Raw genomic sequence first — 13,862 nt, 5'->3', positions numbered from 1 at the left:
AGTCTCCCTAAGAGAACACAATATCACTGATGTGGCCTCCAAAACTTGGCGCAGTACTATGGATACAGCATTTTTAGCTCCACGAAGCACACAGTGTCATTTTCCAAGCTCTCACAATCCATCAGACTCTGCTGCCCTTGCGTTGCCTGTTCTTGAGGCACTGAAGCTTGAACCTCTTCTGCCTCTTCAGTAACAGTGTCAGTAATGCAATGGTACTCAGGTGCTGCCTGTGCTGCACCTGTTGTTTGAAGCTTGCATTACTGCTGCCTAGGTTGTACTTTGAAGCGAGCGAAGCTTAAAAACATCTTTTCACGTCACAAAACCAAACTGATTGGCTTTGAAAATTAAAGATACTGGTGGCTGGTGGTACATTACAATGGCAGGTAAAAACCCGAAACATCTTTAAGTTTTAAGGAGGAGCATTGTGTACATGAGGATAATTATAATAGGATAGAAATTGTGTTTGCAGACAATGAGTCTTTAATCAAACAAAAAGTCTTGTATGAAAACAAGGCACTGCTGAGATTCGAACTCAGGATCGCCTGTTTACTAGACAGGCGCTTTAACCAACTAAGCCACAGCGCCTATTTACACTCACTTAGAACCATTGTACCTTCTGTGTCGGTATCACTGTGAGGCACTCCATACTTTTCTGTCTCTAAATTTTTATCCAGCTACTACCGACAAGAAAATGGAGAAAGAAAAACCTGAACATGGTATGGAAAAATTACAAAGAGGGTCACGACAAACGTATATCATTAGGTGTACATATCTGTATTCATTTTGAAATATTTACACGGGTGGACGAGTGTGCTATACATACGTTAAACTGAACGAGAGTGTAACGATGTTAAAGATCACTAATACATAGCAGACAATTTAATGATGCCTACATAACCCATGTGCTCTTTCCTTCACCTCTCGTCACCTCTGGACACCCCAACGAGAAGCCGAGAAATCGTCACTTTTGGAGAGAAAGTGTCACCTTTAGTTGATGCGTCCCAGCTTCAAACAGGGCTTCAAAAAGTGCACTTTGAGAGACCCAAGGAGCGGGCTGGTCGTCCAGCCATAGGAGAGGGAGGCTGGGGGCTGTTAGACCACAGTGCCCTTTACATGGTACTGGCAACACTCGCCCTTGCACAAACATCAGCCATCAGAGCCCAGTTAATGACCAGAATAAACAAACAACCTATACGTTGTTTTTAAACGTCTTGTACTGTAATGCATGACTTCTCTCTTTTAATTGTGAAAGATACTGGCCGGTACGGGGATCGAACCCGCAACCTTGGCGTTATTAGCACCACTCTCTAACCAACTGAGCTAACCGGCCAAGTCATTCATACAGAAAAGGTATTATTACACAAGGAAATGTTTTTGCATTCCTCAAAAACGATTTCTGCACAATTACACGGGCTACAACATGCAAGAGTACATTAAAAGTAAGCATTGCATGTATTAAAACACTCTGTCCCTTCTGCCCCACAGCTGTGGCATCATTATGAAATGACTTCTCATGATTAAAGCTGGCAATTTCACAATTCAAAGAAAACAAAGTGTTTGGGACAGGTGTTATTTAAAAAATAATAATACTCTGTATATTGCAAATAAAAAATATCTCCCAACTGCCATGACATTGCCACCCGCAATGCCATGACTTGGATTTGAACCGAGGTTGCTGCGGCCACAATGCAGAGTACTAACCACTATACGATCACGGCGAGCTACTTGGGCTACACAGGCCCATGACGTATGTGACTTTTATAGTGCAAATCAGGTGACACTGTCAGTCATTAGAGTCTTATATGTTGTGTATGTGTTTTGAGGCAGATGCTGCACATTTCGCCTCTTTGACTGGGATGTTCACAAACCAACACAGACTGCCCTCCAGTCCAACTCTGCAAGGACCGCTCCCTCCTTTTTACACCTCAAGCATTATGTTATTCAAACATTGGAAGAGTAGTATCAAACCTCTTGGTAAGCCATGAAGAACTGGACATGATGTTTCGTATGTGGTGTGATGTACATGACAATACTCCGTAGGAGTCTCCCAGGACAGACACAATATTTCAGAATAGGCCTCCAGAACCTCACGTGAAGTCGCCCTAAGAGAACACAATATCACTGATGTGGCCTCCAAAACTTGGCGCAGTACTTTGGATACAGCATTTTTAGCTCCACGCAGCACACAGTGTCATTTTCCAAGCTCTCATAATCCATCAGACTCTGCTGCCCTTGCGTTGCCTGTTCTTGAGGCACTGAAGCTTGAACCTCTTCTGCCTCTTCAGTAACAGTGTCAGTAATGCAATGGTACTCAGGCGCTGCCTGTGCTGCACCTGTTGTTTGAAGCTTGCATTACTGCTGCCTAGGTTGTACTTTGAAGCGAGCGAAGCTTAAAAACATATTTTCACGTCACAAAACCAAACTGATTGGCTTTGAAAATTAAAGATACTGGTGGCTGGTGGTACATTACAATGGCAGGTAAAACCCGAAACATCTTTAGGTTTTAAGGAGGAGCATTGTGTACATGAGGATAATTATAATAGGAGAAATTGTGTTTGCAGACAATGAGTCTTTAATCAAACAAAATGTCTTGTATGAGGTTGTGTAAAAACAAGGCACTGATGAGATTCGAACTCAGGATCTCCTGTTTACTAGACAGGCGCTTTAACCAACTAAGCCACAGCGCCTATTTCCACTCACTTAGAACCATTGTACCTTCTGTGTCGGTATCACTGGAGGCACTCCATACTTTTCTGTCTCTAAATTTTTATCCAGCTACTACCGACAAGAAAATGGAGAAAGAAAAACCTGAACGTGGTATGGAAAAATTACAAAGAGGGTCACGACAAACGTATATCATTAGGTGTACATATCTGTATTCATTTTGCAATATTTACACGGGTGGACGAGTGTGCTATACATACGTTAAACTGAACGAGAGTGTAACGATGTTAAAGATCACTAATACATAGCAGACAATTTAATGATGCCTACATAACCCATGTGCTCTTTCCTTCACCTCTCGTCACCTCTGGACACCCCAACGAGAAGCCGAGAAATCGTCACTTTTGGAGAGAAAGTGTCACCTTTAGTTGATGCGTCCCAGCTTCAAACAGGGCTTCAAAAAGTGCACTTTGAGAGACCCAAGGAGCGGGCTGGTCGTCCAGCCATAGGAGAGGGAGGCTGGGGGCTGTTAGACCACAGTGCCCTTTACATGGTATTAGCAACACTCACCCTTGCACAAACATCAGCCATCAGAGCCCAGTTAATGACCAGAATAAACAAACAACCTATACGTTGTTTTTAAACGTCTTGTACTGTAATGCATGACTTCTCTCTTTTAATTGTGAAAAATACAGGCTGGTACGGGGATCGACCCCGCGACCTTGGCGTTATTAGCACTACGCTCCAACCAACTGAGCTAACCGGCCAAATCATTCATACAGAAAAGGTATTTTTACACAAGGAAATGTTTTTGCATTCCTCAAAAACGATTTCTGCACAATTACACGGGCTACAACATGCAAGAGTACATTAAAAGTAAGCATTGCATGTATTAAAACACTCTGTCCCTTCTGCCCCACAGCTGTGGCATCATAATGAAATGACTTCTCATGATTAAAGCTGGCAATTTCACAAATCAAAGAAAACAAAGTGTTTGGGACAGGTGTTATTTAAAAAATAATAATACTCTGTATATTGCAAATAAAAAATATCTCCCAACTGCCATGACATTGCCACCCGCAATGCCGTGACTTGGATTCGAACCAAGGTTGCTGCGGCCACAACACAGAGTACTAACCACTATACAATCACGGCGTGTGACTTGGGCTACTCAGGCCCATGATGTATGTGACTTTTATAGTGCAAATCAGGTGACACTGTCAGTCATGAGAGTCTTATATGTAGTGTATGTGTTTTGAGGCAGATGCTGCACATTTCACCTCTTTGACTGGGATGTTCACAAACCAACACAGACTGCCCTCCAGTCCTACTCTGCTAGGACCACTCCCTCCTTTTTACACCTCAAGCGTTATGTTATTCAAACATTGGAAGAGTAGTATCAAACCTCTTGGTAAGCCATGAAGAACTGGACATGACGTTTCGTGTGTGGTGTGATGCACATGACAATACTCCGTAGAAGTCTCCCAGGACAGACACAATATTTAAGAATAGGCCTCCAGAACCTCACGTGAAGTCTCCCTAAGAGAACACAATATCACTGATGTGGCCTCCAAAACTTGGCGCAGTACTATGGATACAGCATTTTTAGCTCCACGCAGCACACAGTGTCATTTTCCAAGCTCTCACAATCCATCAGACTCTGCTGCCCTTGTGTTGTCTGTTCTTGAGGCACTGAAGCTTGAACCTCTTCTGCCTCTTCAGTAACAGTGTCAGTAATGCAATGGTACTCAGGTGCTGCCTGTGCTGCACCTGTTGTCTGAAGCTTGCATTACTGCTGCCTAGGTTGTACTTTGAAGCGAGCGAAGCTTAAAAACATCTTTTCACTTCACAAAACCAATCTGATTGACTTTGAAAATTAAAGATACTGGTGGCTGGTGGTACATTACAATGGCAGGTAAAAGCCCGAAACATCTTTAGGTTTTAAGGAGGAGCATTGTGTACATGAGGATAATTATAATAGGAGAAATTGTGTTTGCAGACAATGAGTCTTTAATCAAACAAAATGTCTTGTATGAGGTTGTGTAAAAACAAGGCACTGCTGAGATTCGAACTCAGGATCTCCTGTTTACTAGACAGGCGCTTTAACCAACTAAGCCACAGCGCCTATTTCCACTCACTTAGAACCATTGTACCTTCTGTGTCGGTATCTCTGTGAGGCACTCCATACTTTTCTGTCTCTAAATTTTTATCCAGCTACTACCGACAAGAAAATGGAGAAAGAAAAACCTGAACGTGGTATGGAAAAATTACAAAGAGGGTCACGACAAACGTATATCATTAGGTGTATATATCTGTATTCATTTTGCAATATTTACACGGGTGGACGAGTGTGCTATACATACGTTAAACTGAACGAGAGTGTAACGATGTTAAAGATCACTAATACATAGCAGACAATTTAATGATGCCTACATAACCCATGTGCTCTTTCCTTCACCTCTCGTCACCTCTGGACACCCCAACGAGAAGCAGAGAAATCGTCACTTTTGGAGAGAAAGTGTCACCTTTAGTTGATGCGTCCCAGCTTCAAACAGGGCTTCAAAAAGTGCACTTTGAGAGACCCAAGGAGCGGGCTGGTCATCCAGCCATAGGAGAGGGAGGCTGGGGGCTGTTAGACCACAGTGCCCTTTACATGGTACTAGCAACACTCGCCCTTGCACAAACATCAGCCATCAGAGCCCAGTTAATGACCAGAATAAGCAAACAACCTATACATTGTTTTTAAACATCTTGTACTGTAATGCATGACTTCTCTCTTTTAATTGTGAAAAATGCTGGCCGGTACGGGGATCGAACCTGCAACCTTGGCGTTATTAGCACCACTCTCTAACCACCTGAGCTAACCGGCCAAGTCATTCATACAGAAAAGGTATTATTACACAAGGAAATGTTTTTGCATTCCTCAAAAACGATTTCTGCACAATTACACGGGCTACAACATGCAAGAGTACATTAAAAGTAAGCATTGCATGTATTAAAACACTCTGTCCCTTCTGCCCCACAGCTGTGGCATCATAATGAAATGACTTCTCATGATTAAAGCTGGCAATTTCACAATTCAAAGAAAACAAAGTGTTTGGGACAGGTGTTATTTAAAAAATAATAATACTCTGTATATTGCAAATAAAAAATATCACCCAACTGCCATGACATTGCCACCCGCAATGCCATGACTCGGGATTCGAACCGCGGTTGCTGCGGCCACAACGCAGAGTACTAACCACTATACGATCACTGCGAGCTACTTGGGCTACTGAGACCCATGATTTATGTGACTTTTATAGTGCAAATCAGGTGACACTGTCAGTCATGAGAGTCTTATATGTAGTGTATGTGTTTTGAGGCAGATGCTGCACATTTCACTTCTTTGACTGGGATGTTCACAAACCAACACAGACTGCCCTCCAGTCCTACTCTGCTAGGACCGCTCCCTCCTTTTTACACCTCAAGCGTTATGTTATTCAAACATTGGAAGAGTAGTATCAAACCTCTTGGTAAGCCATGAAGAACTGGACATGACGTTTCGTATGTGGTGTGATGCACATGACAATACTCCGTAGGAGTCTCCCAGGACAGACACAATATTTCAGAATAGGCCTCCAGAACCTCACGTGAAGTCTCCCTAAGAGAACACAATATCACTGATGTGGCCTCCAAAACTTGGCACAGTACTATGGATACAGCATTTTTAGCTCCACACTGCACACAGTGTCATTTTCCAAGCTCTCACAATCCATCAGACTCTGCTGCCCTTGCATTGCCTGTTCTTGAGGCACTGAAGCTTGAACCTCTTCTGCCTCTTCAGTAACAGTGTCAGTAATGCAATGGTACTCAGGTGCTGCCTGTGCTGCACCTGTTGTTTGAAGCTTGCATTACTGCTGCCTAGGTTGTACTTTGAAGCGAGCGAAGCTTAAAAACATCTTTTCACGTCACAAAACCAAACTGATTGGCTTTGAAAATTAAATATACTGGTGGCTGGTGGTACATTACAATGGCAGGTAAAAGCCCGAAACATCTTTAGGTTTTAAGGAGGAGCATTGTGTACATGAGGATAATTATAATAGGAGAAATTGTGTTTGCAGACAATGAGTCTTTAATCAAACAAAATGTCTTGTATGAGGTTGTGTAAAAACAAGGCACTGCTGAGATTCGAACTCAGGATCTCCTGTTTACTAGACAAGCGCTTTAACCAACTAAGCCACAGCGCCTATTTCCACTCACTTAGAACCATTGTACCTTCTGTGTCGGTATCACTGTGAGGCACTCCATACTTTTCTGTCTCTAAATTTTTATACAGCTACTACCGACAAGAAAATGGAGAAAGAAAAACCTGAACATGGTATGGAAAAATTACAAAGAGGGTCACGACAAACGTATATCATTAGGTGTACATATCTGTATTCATTTTGAAATATTTACATGGGTGGACGAGTGTGCTATACATACGTTAAACTGAACGAGAGTGTAACGATGTTAAAGATCACTAATACATAGCAGACAATTTAATGATGCCTACATAACCCATGTGCTCTTTCCTTCACCTCTCGTCACCTCTGGACACCCCAACGAGAAGCCGAGAAATCGTCACTTTTGGAGAGAAAGTGTCACCTTTAGTTGATGCGTCCCAGCTTCAAACAGGGCTTCAAAAAGTGCACTTTGAGAGACCCAAGGAGCGGGCTGGTCGTCCAGCCATAGGAGAGGGAGGCTGGGGGCTGTTAGACCACAGTGCCCTTTACATGGTACTAGCAACACTCGCCCTTGCACAAACATCAGCCATCAGAGCCCAGTTAATGACCAGAATAAACAAACAACCTATACATTGTTTTTAAACGTCTTGTACTGTAATGCATGACTTCTCTCTTTTAATTGTGAAAAATACTGGCCGGTACAGGGATTGAACCCACGACCTTGGCGTTATTAGCCCCATGCTCTAACCAACTGAGCTAACCGGCCAAGTCATTCATACAGAAAAGGTATTATTACACAAGGAAATGTTTTTGCATTCCTCAAAAACGATTTCTGCACAATTACACGGCCTACAACATGCAAGAGTACATTAAAAGTAAGCATTGCATGTATTAAAACACTCTGTCCCTTCTGCCCCACAGCTGTGGCATCATAATGAAATGATTTCTCATGATTAAAGCTGGCAATTTCACAAATCAAAGAAAACAAAGTGTTTGGGACAGGTGTTATTTAAAAAATTAATAATACTCTGTATATTGCAAATAAAAAATATCACCCAACTGCCATGACATTGCCACCCGCAATGCCGTGACTCGGATTCGAACCGAGGTTGCTGCGGCCACAACGCAGAGTACTAACCACTATACGATCACGGCGAGCTACTTGGGCTACTGAGGCCCATGATGTATGTGACTTTTATAGTGCAAATCAGGTGACACTGTCAGTCATGAGAGTCTTATATGTAGTGTATGTGTTTTGAGGCAGATGCTGCACATTTCACCTCTTTGACTGGGATGTTCACAAACCAACACAGACTGCCCTCCAGTCCTACTCTGCTAGGACCGCTCCCTCCTTTTTACACCTCAAGCGTTATGTTATTCAAACATTGGAAGAGTAGTATCAAACCTCTTGGTAAGCCATGAAGAACTGGACATGATGTTTCGTATGTGGTGTGATGTACATGACAATACTCCGTAGGAGTCTCCCAGGACAGACACAATATTTCAGAATAGGCCTCCAGAACCTCACGTGAAGTCTCCCTAAGAGAACACAATATCACTGATGTGGCCTCCAAAACTTGGCGCAGTACTTTGGATACAGCATTTGTAGCTCCACGCAGCACACAGTGTCATTTTCCAAGCTCTCATAATCCATCAGACTCTGCTGCCCTTGCGTTGCCTGTTCTTGAGGCACTGAAGCTTGAACCTCTTCTGCCTCTTCAGTAACAGTGTCAGTAATGCAATGGTACTCAGGTGCTGCCTGTGCTGCACCTGTTGTTTGAAGCTTGCATTACTGCTGCCTAGGTTGTACTTTGAAGCGAGCAAAGCTTAAAAACATCTTTTCATGTCACAAAACCAAACTGATTGGCTTTGAAAATTAAAGATACTGGTGGCTGGTGGTACATTACAATGGCAGGTAAAAGCCCGAAACATCTTTAGGTTTTAAGGAGCAGCATTGTGTACATGAGGATAATTATAATAGGAGAAATTGTGTTTGCAGACAATGAGTCTTTAATCAAACAAAATGTCTTGTATGAGGTTGTGTAAAAACAAGGCACTGCTGAGATTCGAACTCAGGATCTCCTGTTTACTAGACAGGCGCTTTAACCAACTAAGCCACAGCGCCTATTTCCACTCACTTAGAACCATTGTACCTTCTGTGTCGGTATCACTGTGAGGCACTCCATACTTTTCTGTCTCTAAATTTTTATCCAGCTACTACCGACAAGAAAATGGAGAAAGAAAAACCTGAACGTGGTATGGAAAAATTACAAAGAGGGTCACGACAAACGTATATCATTAGGTGTACATATCTGTATTCATTTTGCAATATTTACACGGGTGGACGAGTGTGCTATACATACGTTAAACTGAACGAGAGTGTAACGATGTTAAAGATCACTAATACATAGCAGACAATTTAATGATGCCTACATAACCCATGTGCTCTTTCCTTCACCTCTCGTCACCTCTGGACACCCCAACGAGAAGCCGAGAAATCGGCACTTTTGGAGAGAAAGTGTCACCTTTAGTTGATGCGTCCCAGCTTCAAACAGGGCTTCAAAAAGTGCACCTTGAGAGACCCAAGGAGCGGGCTGGTCGTCCAGCCATAGGAGAGGGAGGCTGGGGGCTGTTAGACCACAGTGCCCTTTACATCAGGTACATGGTACTAGCAACACTCACCCTTGCACAAACATCAGCCATCAGAGCCCAGTTAATGACCAGAATAAACAAACAACCTAAACGTTGTTTTTAAACGTCTTGTACTGTAATGCATGACTTCTCTCTTTTAATTGTGAAAAATACTGGCCGGTACGGGGATCGAACCCGCGACCTTGGCGTTATTAGCACCATGCTCTAACCAACTGAGCTAACCGGCCAAGTCATTCATACAGAAAAGGTATTATTACACAAGGAAATGTTTTTGCATTCCTCAAAAACGATTTCTGCACAATTACACGGGCTACAACATGCAAGAGTACATTAAAAGTAAGCATTGCATTTATTAAAACACTCTGTCCCTTCTGCCCCACAGCTGTGGCATCATAATGAAATGACTTCTCATGATTAAAGCTGGCAATTTCACAAATCAAAGAAAACAAAGTGTTTGGGACAGGTGTTATTTAAAAAAATAATAACACTCTGTATATTGCAAATAAAAAATATCTCCCAACTGCCATGACATTGCCACCCGCAATGCCGTGACTTGGATTCGAACCAAGGTTGCTGCGGCCACAACGCAGAGTACTAACCACTATACGATCACGGCGTGTTACTTGGGCTACTCAGGCCCATGATGTATGTGACTTTTATAGTGCAAATCAGGTGACACTGTCAGTCATGAGAGTCTTATATGTAGTGTATGTGTTTTGAGGCAGATGCTGCACATTTCACCTCTTTGACTGGGATGTTCACAAACCAACACAGACTGCCCTCCAGTCCTACTCTGCTAGGACCGCTCCCTCCTTTTTACACCTCAAGCGTTATGTTATTCAAACATTGGAAGAGTAGTATCAAACCTCTTGGTAAGCCATGAAGAACTGGACATGACGTTTCGTGTGTGGTGTGATGTATATGACAATACTCCGTAGGAGTCTCCCAGGACAGACACAATATTTCAGAATAGGCCTCCAGAACCTCACGTGAAGTCTCCCTAAGAGAACACAATATCACTGATGTGGCCTCCAAAACTTGGCGCAGTACTATGGATACAGCATTTTTAGCTCCACGCAGCACACAGTGTCATTTTCCAAGCTCTCACAATCCATCAGACTCTGCTGCCCTTGCGTTGCCTGTTCTTGAGGCACTGAAGCTTGAACCTCTTCTGCCTCTTCAGTAACAGTGTCAGTAATGCAATGGTACTCAGGTGCTGCCTGTGCTGCACCTGTTGTTTGAAGCTTGCATTACTGCTGCCTAGGTTGTACTTTGAAGCGAGCGAAGCTTAAAAACATCTTTTCACGTCACAAAACCAAACTGATTGGATTTGAAAATTAAAGATACTGGTGGCTGGTGGTACATTACAATGGCAGGTAAAAACCCAAAACATCTTTAGGTTTTAAGGAGGAGCATTGTGTACATGAGGATAATTATAATAGGAGAAATTGTGTTTGCAGACAATGAGTCTTTAATCAAACAAAATGTCTTGTATGAGGTTGTGTAAAAACAAGGCACTGCTGAGATTCGAACTCAGGATCTCCTGTTTACTAGACAGGCGCTTTAACCAACTAAGCCACAGCGCCTATTTCCACTCACTTAGAACCATTGTACCTTCTGTGTCGGTATCACTGTGAGGCACTCCATACTTTTCTGTCTCTAAATTTTTATCCAGCTACTACCGACAAGAAAATGGAGAAAGAAAAACCTGAACGTGGTATGGAAAAATTACAAAGAGGGTCACGACAAACGTATATCATTAGGTGTACATATCTGTATTCATTTTGAAATATTTACATGGGTGGACGAGTGTGCTATACATACGTTAAACTGAACGAGAGTGTAACGATGTTAAAGATCACTAATACATAGCAGACAATTTAATGATGCCTACATAACCCATGTGCTCTTTCCTTCACCTCTCGTCACCTCTGGACACCCCAACGAGAAGCCGAGAAATCGTCACTTTTGGAGAGAAAGTGTCACCTTTAGTTGATGCGTCCCAGCTTCAAACAGGGCTTCAAAAAGTGCACTTTGAGAGACCCAAGGAGCGGGCTGGTCGTCCAGCCATAGGAGAGGGAGGCTGGGGGCTGTTAGACCACAGTGCCCTTTACATGGTACTAGCAACACTCGCCCTTGCACAAACATCAGCCATCAGAGCCCAGTTAATGACCAGAATAAACAAACAACCTATACATTGTTTTTAAACGTCTTGTACTGTAATGCATGACTTCTCTCTTTTAATTGTGAAAAATACTGGCCGGTACAGGGATTGAACCCGCGACCTTGGCGTTATTAGCCCCACGCTCTAACCAACTGAGCTAACCGGCCAAGTCATTCATATAGAAAAGGTATTATTACACAAGGAAATGTTTTTGCATTCCTCAAAAACGATTTCTGCACAATTACACGGCCTACAACATGCAAGAGTACATTAAAAGTAAGCATTGCATGTATTAAAACACTCTGTCCCTTCTGCCCCACAGCTGTGGCATCATAATGAAATGATTTCTCATGATTAAAGCTGGCAAAATTTCACAAATCAAAGAAAACAAAGTGTTTGGGACAGGTGTTATTTAAAAAATTAATAATACTCTGTATATTGCAAATAAAAAATATCACCCAACTGCCATGACATTGCCACCCGCAATGCCGTGACTCGGATTCGAACCGAGGTTGCTGCGGCCACAACGCAGAGTACTAACCACTATACGATCACGGCGAGCTACTTGGGCTACTGAGGCCCATGATGTATGTGACTTTTATAGTGCAAATCAGGTGACACTGTCAGTCATGAGAGTCTTATATGTAGTGTATGTGTTTTGAGGCAGATGCTGCACATTTCACCTCTTTGACTGGGATGTTCACAAACCAACACAGACTGCCCTCCAGTCCTACTCTGCTAGGACCGCTCCCTCCTTTTTACACCTCAAGCGTTATGTTATTCAAACATTGGAAGAGTAGTATCAAACCTCTTGGTAAGCCATGAAGAACTGGACATGATGTTTCGTATGTGGTGTGATGTACATGACAATACTCCGTAGGAGTCTCCCAGGACAGACACAATATTTCAGAATAGGCCTCCAGAACCTCACGTGAAGTCTCCCTAAGAGAACATAATATCACTGATGTGGCCTCCAAAACTTGGCGCAGTACTTTGGATACAGCATTTGTAGCTCCACGCAGCACACAGTGTCATTTTCCAAGCTCTCATAATCCATCAGGCTCTGCTGCCCTTGCGTTGCCTGTTCTTGAGGCACTGAAGCTTGAACCTCTTCTGCCTCTTCAGTAACAGTGTCAGTAATGCAATGGTACTCAGGTGCTGCCTGTGCTGCACCTGTTGTTTGAAGCTTGCATTACTGCTGCCTAGGTTGTACTTTGAAGCGAGCAAAGCTTAAAAACATCTTTTCATGTCACAAAACCAAACTGATTGGCTTTGAAAATTAAAGATACTGGTGGCTGGTGGTACATTACAATGGCAGGTAAAAGCCCGAAACATCTTTAGGTTTTAAGGAGGAGCATTGTGTACATGAGGATAATTATAATAGGAGAAATTGTGTTTGCAGACAATGAGTCTTTAATCAAACAAAATGTCTTGTATGAGGTTGTGTAAAAACAAGGCACTGCTGAGATTCGAACTCAGGATCTCCTGTTTACTAGACAGGCGCTTTAACCAACTAAGCCACAGCGCCTATTTCCACTCACTTAGAACCATTGTACCTTCTGTGTCGGTATCACTGTGAGGCACTCCATACTTTTCTGTCTCTAAATTTTTATCCAGCTACTACCGACAAGAAAATGGAGAAAGAAAAACCTGAACGTGGTATGGAAAAATTACAAAGAGGGTCACGACAAACGTATATCATTAGGTGTACATATCTGTATTCATTTTGCAATATTTACACGGGTGGACGAGTGTGCTATACATACGTTAAACTGAACGAGAGTGTAACGATGTTAAAGATCACTAATACATAGCAGACAATTTAATGATGCCTACATAACCCATGTGCTCTTTCCTTCACCTCTCGTCACCTCTGGACACCCCAACGAGAAGCCGAGAAATCGGCACTTTTGGAGAGAAAGTGTCACCTTTAGTTGATGCGTCCCAGCTTCAAACAGGGCTTCAAAAAGTGCACCTTGAGAGACCCAAGGAGCGGGCTGGTCGTCCAGCCATAGGAGAGGGAGGCTGGGGGCTGTTAGACCACAGTGCCCTTTACATCAGGTACATGGTACTAGCAACACTCACCCTTGCACAAACATCAGCCATCAGAGCCCAGTTAATGACCAGAATAAACAAACAACCTAAACGTTGTTTTTAAACGTCTTGTACTGTAA

General features: G+C 42.9%; 12 non-coding genes across 12 annotated transcripts; all 12 read right to left on the bottom strand.

The window, feature by feature from the left end:
• Nucleotides 1-511: 511 nt before the first annotated feature.
• TRNAT-AGU (transfer RNA threonine (anticodon AGU)) lies at nucleotides 512-585 on the bottom strand. The gene has a single exon. It is a non-coding gene; the product is annotated as a tRNA-Thr (tRNA).
• Nucleotides 586-2,613: 2,028 nt separating this feature from the next.
• Nucleotides 2,614-2,687, bottom strand: TRNAT-AGU (transfer RNA threonine (anticodon AGU)). The gene has a single exon. It is a non-coding gene; the product is annotated as a tRNA-Thr (tRNA).
• A 1,060-nt stretch (nucleotides 2,688-3,747) lies between these two features.
• TRNAH-GUG (transfer RNA histidin (anticodon GUG)) lies at nucleotides 3,748-3,819 on the bottom strand. The gene has a single exon. It is a non-coding gene; the product is annotated as a tRNA-His (tRNA).
• An 896-nt stretch (nucleotides 3,820-4,715) lies between these two features.
• Nucleotides 4,716-4,789, bottom strand: TRNAT-AGU (transfer RNA threonine (anticodon AGU)). The gene has a single exon. It is a non-coding gene; the product is annotated as a tRNA-Thr (tRNA).
• A 2,030-nt stretch (nucleotides 4,790-6,819) lies between these two features.
• TRNAT-AGU (transfer RNA threonine (anticodon AGU)) lies at nucleotides 6,820-6,893 on the bottom strand. The gene has a single exon. It is a non-coding gene; the product is annotated as a tRNA-Thr (tRNA).
• A 1,062-nt stretch (nucleotides 6,894-7,955) lies between these two features.
• TRNAH-GUG (transfer RNA histidin (anticodon GUG)) lies at nucleotides 7,956-8,027 on the bottom strand. Its single transcript has one exon. It is a non-coding gene; the product is annotated as a tRNA-His (tRNA).
• Nucleotides 8,028-8,923: 896 nt separating this feature from the next.
• Nucleotides 8,924-8,997, bottom strand: TRNAT-AGU (transfer RNA threonine (anticodon AGU)). Its single transcript has one exon. It is a non-coding gene; the product is annotated as a tRNA-Thr (tRNA).
• A 680-nt stretch (nucleotides 8,998-9,677) lies between these two features.
• On the bottom strand, nucleotides 9,678-9,751 carry TRNAI-AAU (transfer RNA isoleucine (anticodon AAU)). Its single transcript has one exon. It is a non-coding gene; the product is annotated as a tRNA-Ile (tRNA).
• Nucleotides 9,752-10,068: 317 nt separating this feature from the next.
• On the bottom strand, nucleotides 10,069-10,140 carry TRNAH-GUG (transfer RNA histidin (anticodon GUG)). Its single transcript has one exon. It is a non-coding gene; the product is annotated as a tRNA-His (tRNA).
• Nucleotides 10,141-11,036: 896 nt separating this feature from the next.
• Nucleotides 11,037-11,110, bottom strand: TRNAT-AGU (transfer RNA threonine (anticodon AGU)). Its single transcript has one exon. It is a non-coding gene; the product is annotated as a tRNA-Thr (tRNA).
• Nucleotides 11,111-12,174: 1,064 nt separating this feature from the next.
• Nucleotides 12,175-12,246, bottom strand: TRNAH-GUG (transfer RNA histidin (anticodon GUG)). The gene has a single exon. It is a non-coding gene; the product is annotated as a tRNA-His (tRNA).
• Nucleotides 12,247-13,142: 896 nt separating this feature from the next.
• Nucleotides 13,143-13,216, bottom strand: TRNAT-AGU (transfer RNA threonine (anticodon AGU)). The gene has a single exon. It is a non-coding gene; the product is annotated as a tRNA-Thr (tRNA).
• Between the last annotated feature and the right edge of the window lie 646 nt (nucleotides 13,217-13,862).

Source organism: Lissotriton helveticus, chromosome 12 (assembly GCF_964261635.1).
Source record: "Lissotriton helveticus chromosome 12, aLisHel1.1, whole genome shotgun sequence".
Taxonomy (NCBI): domain Eukaryota; kingdom Metazoa; phylum Chordata; class Amphibia; order Caudata; family Salamandridae; genus Lissotriton; species Lissotriton helveticus.
The sequence above is the reverse complement of the archived record's forward strand: the minus strand, read 5'-3'. Positions and strand labels throughout refer to the sequence as shown.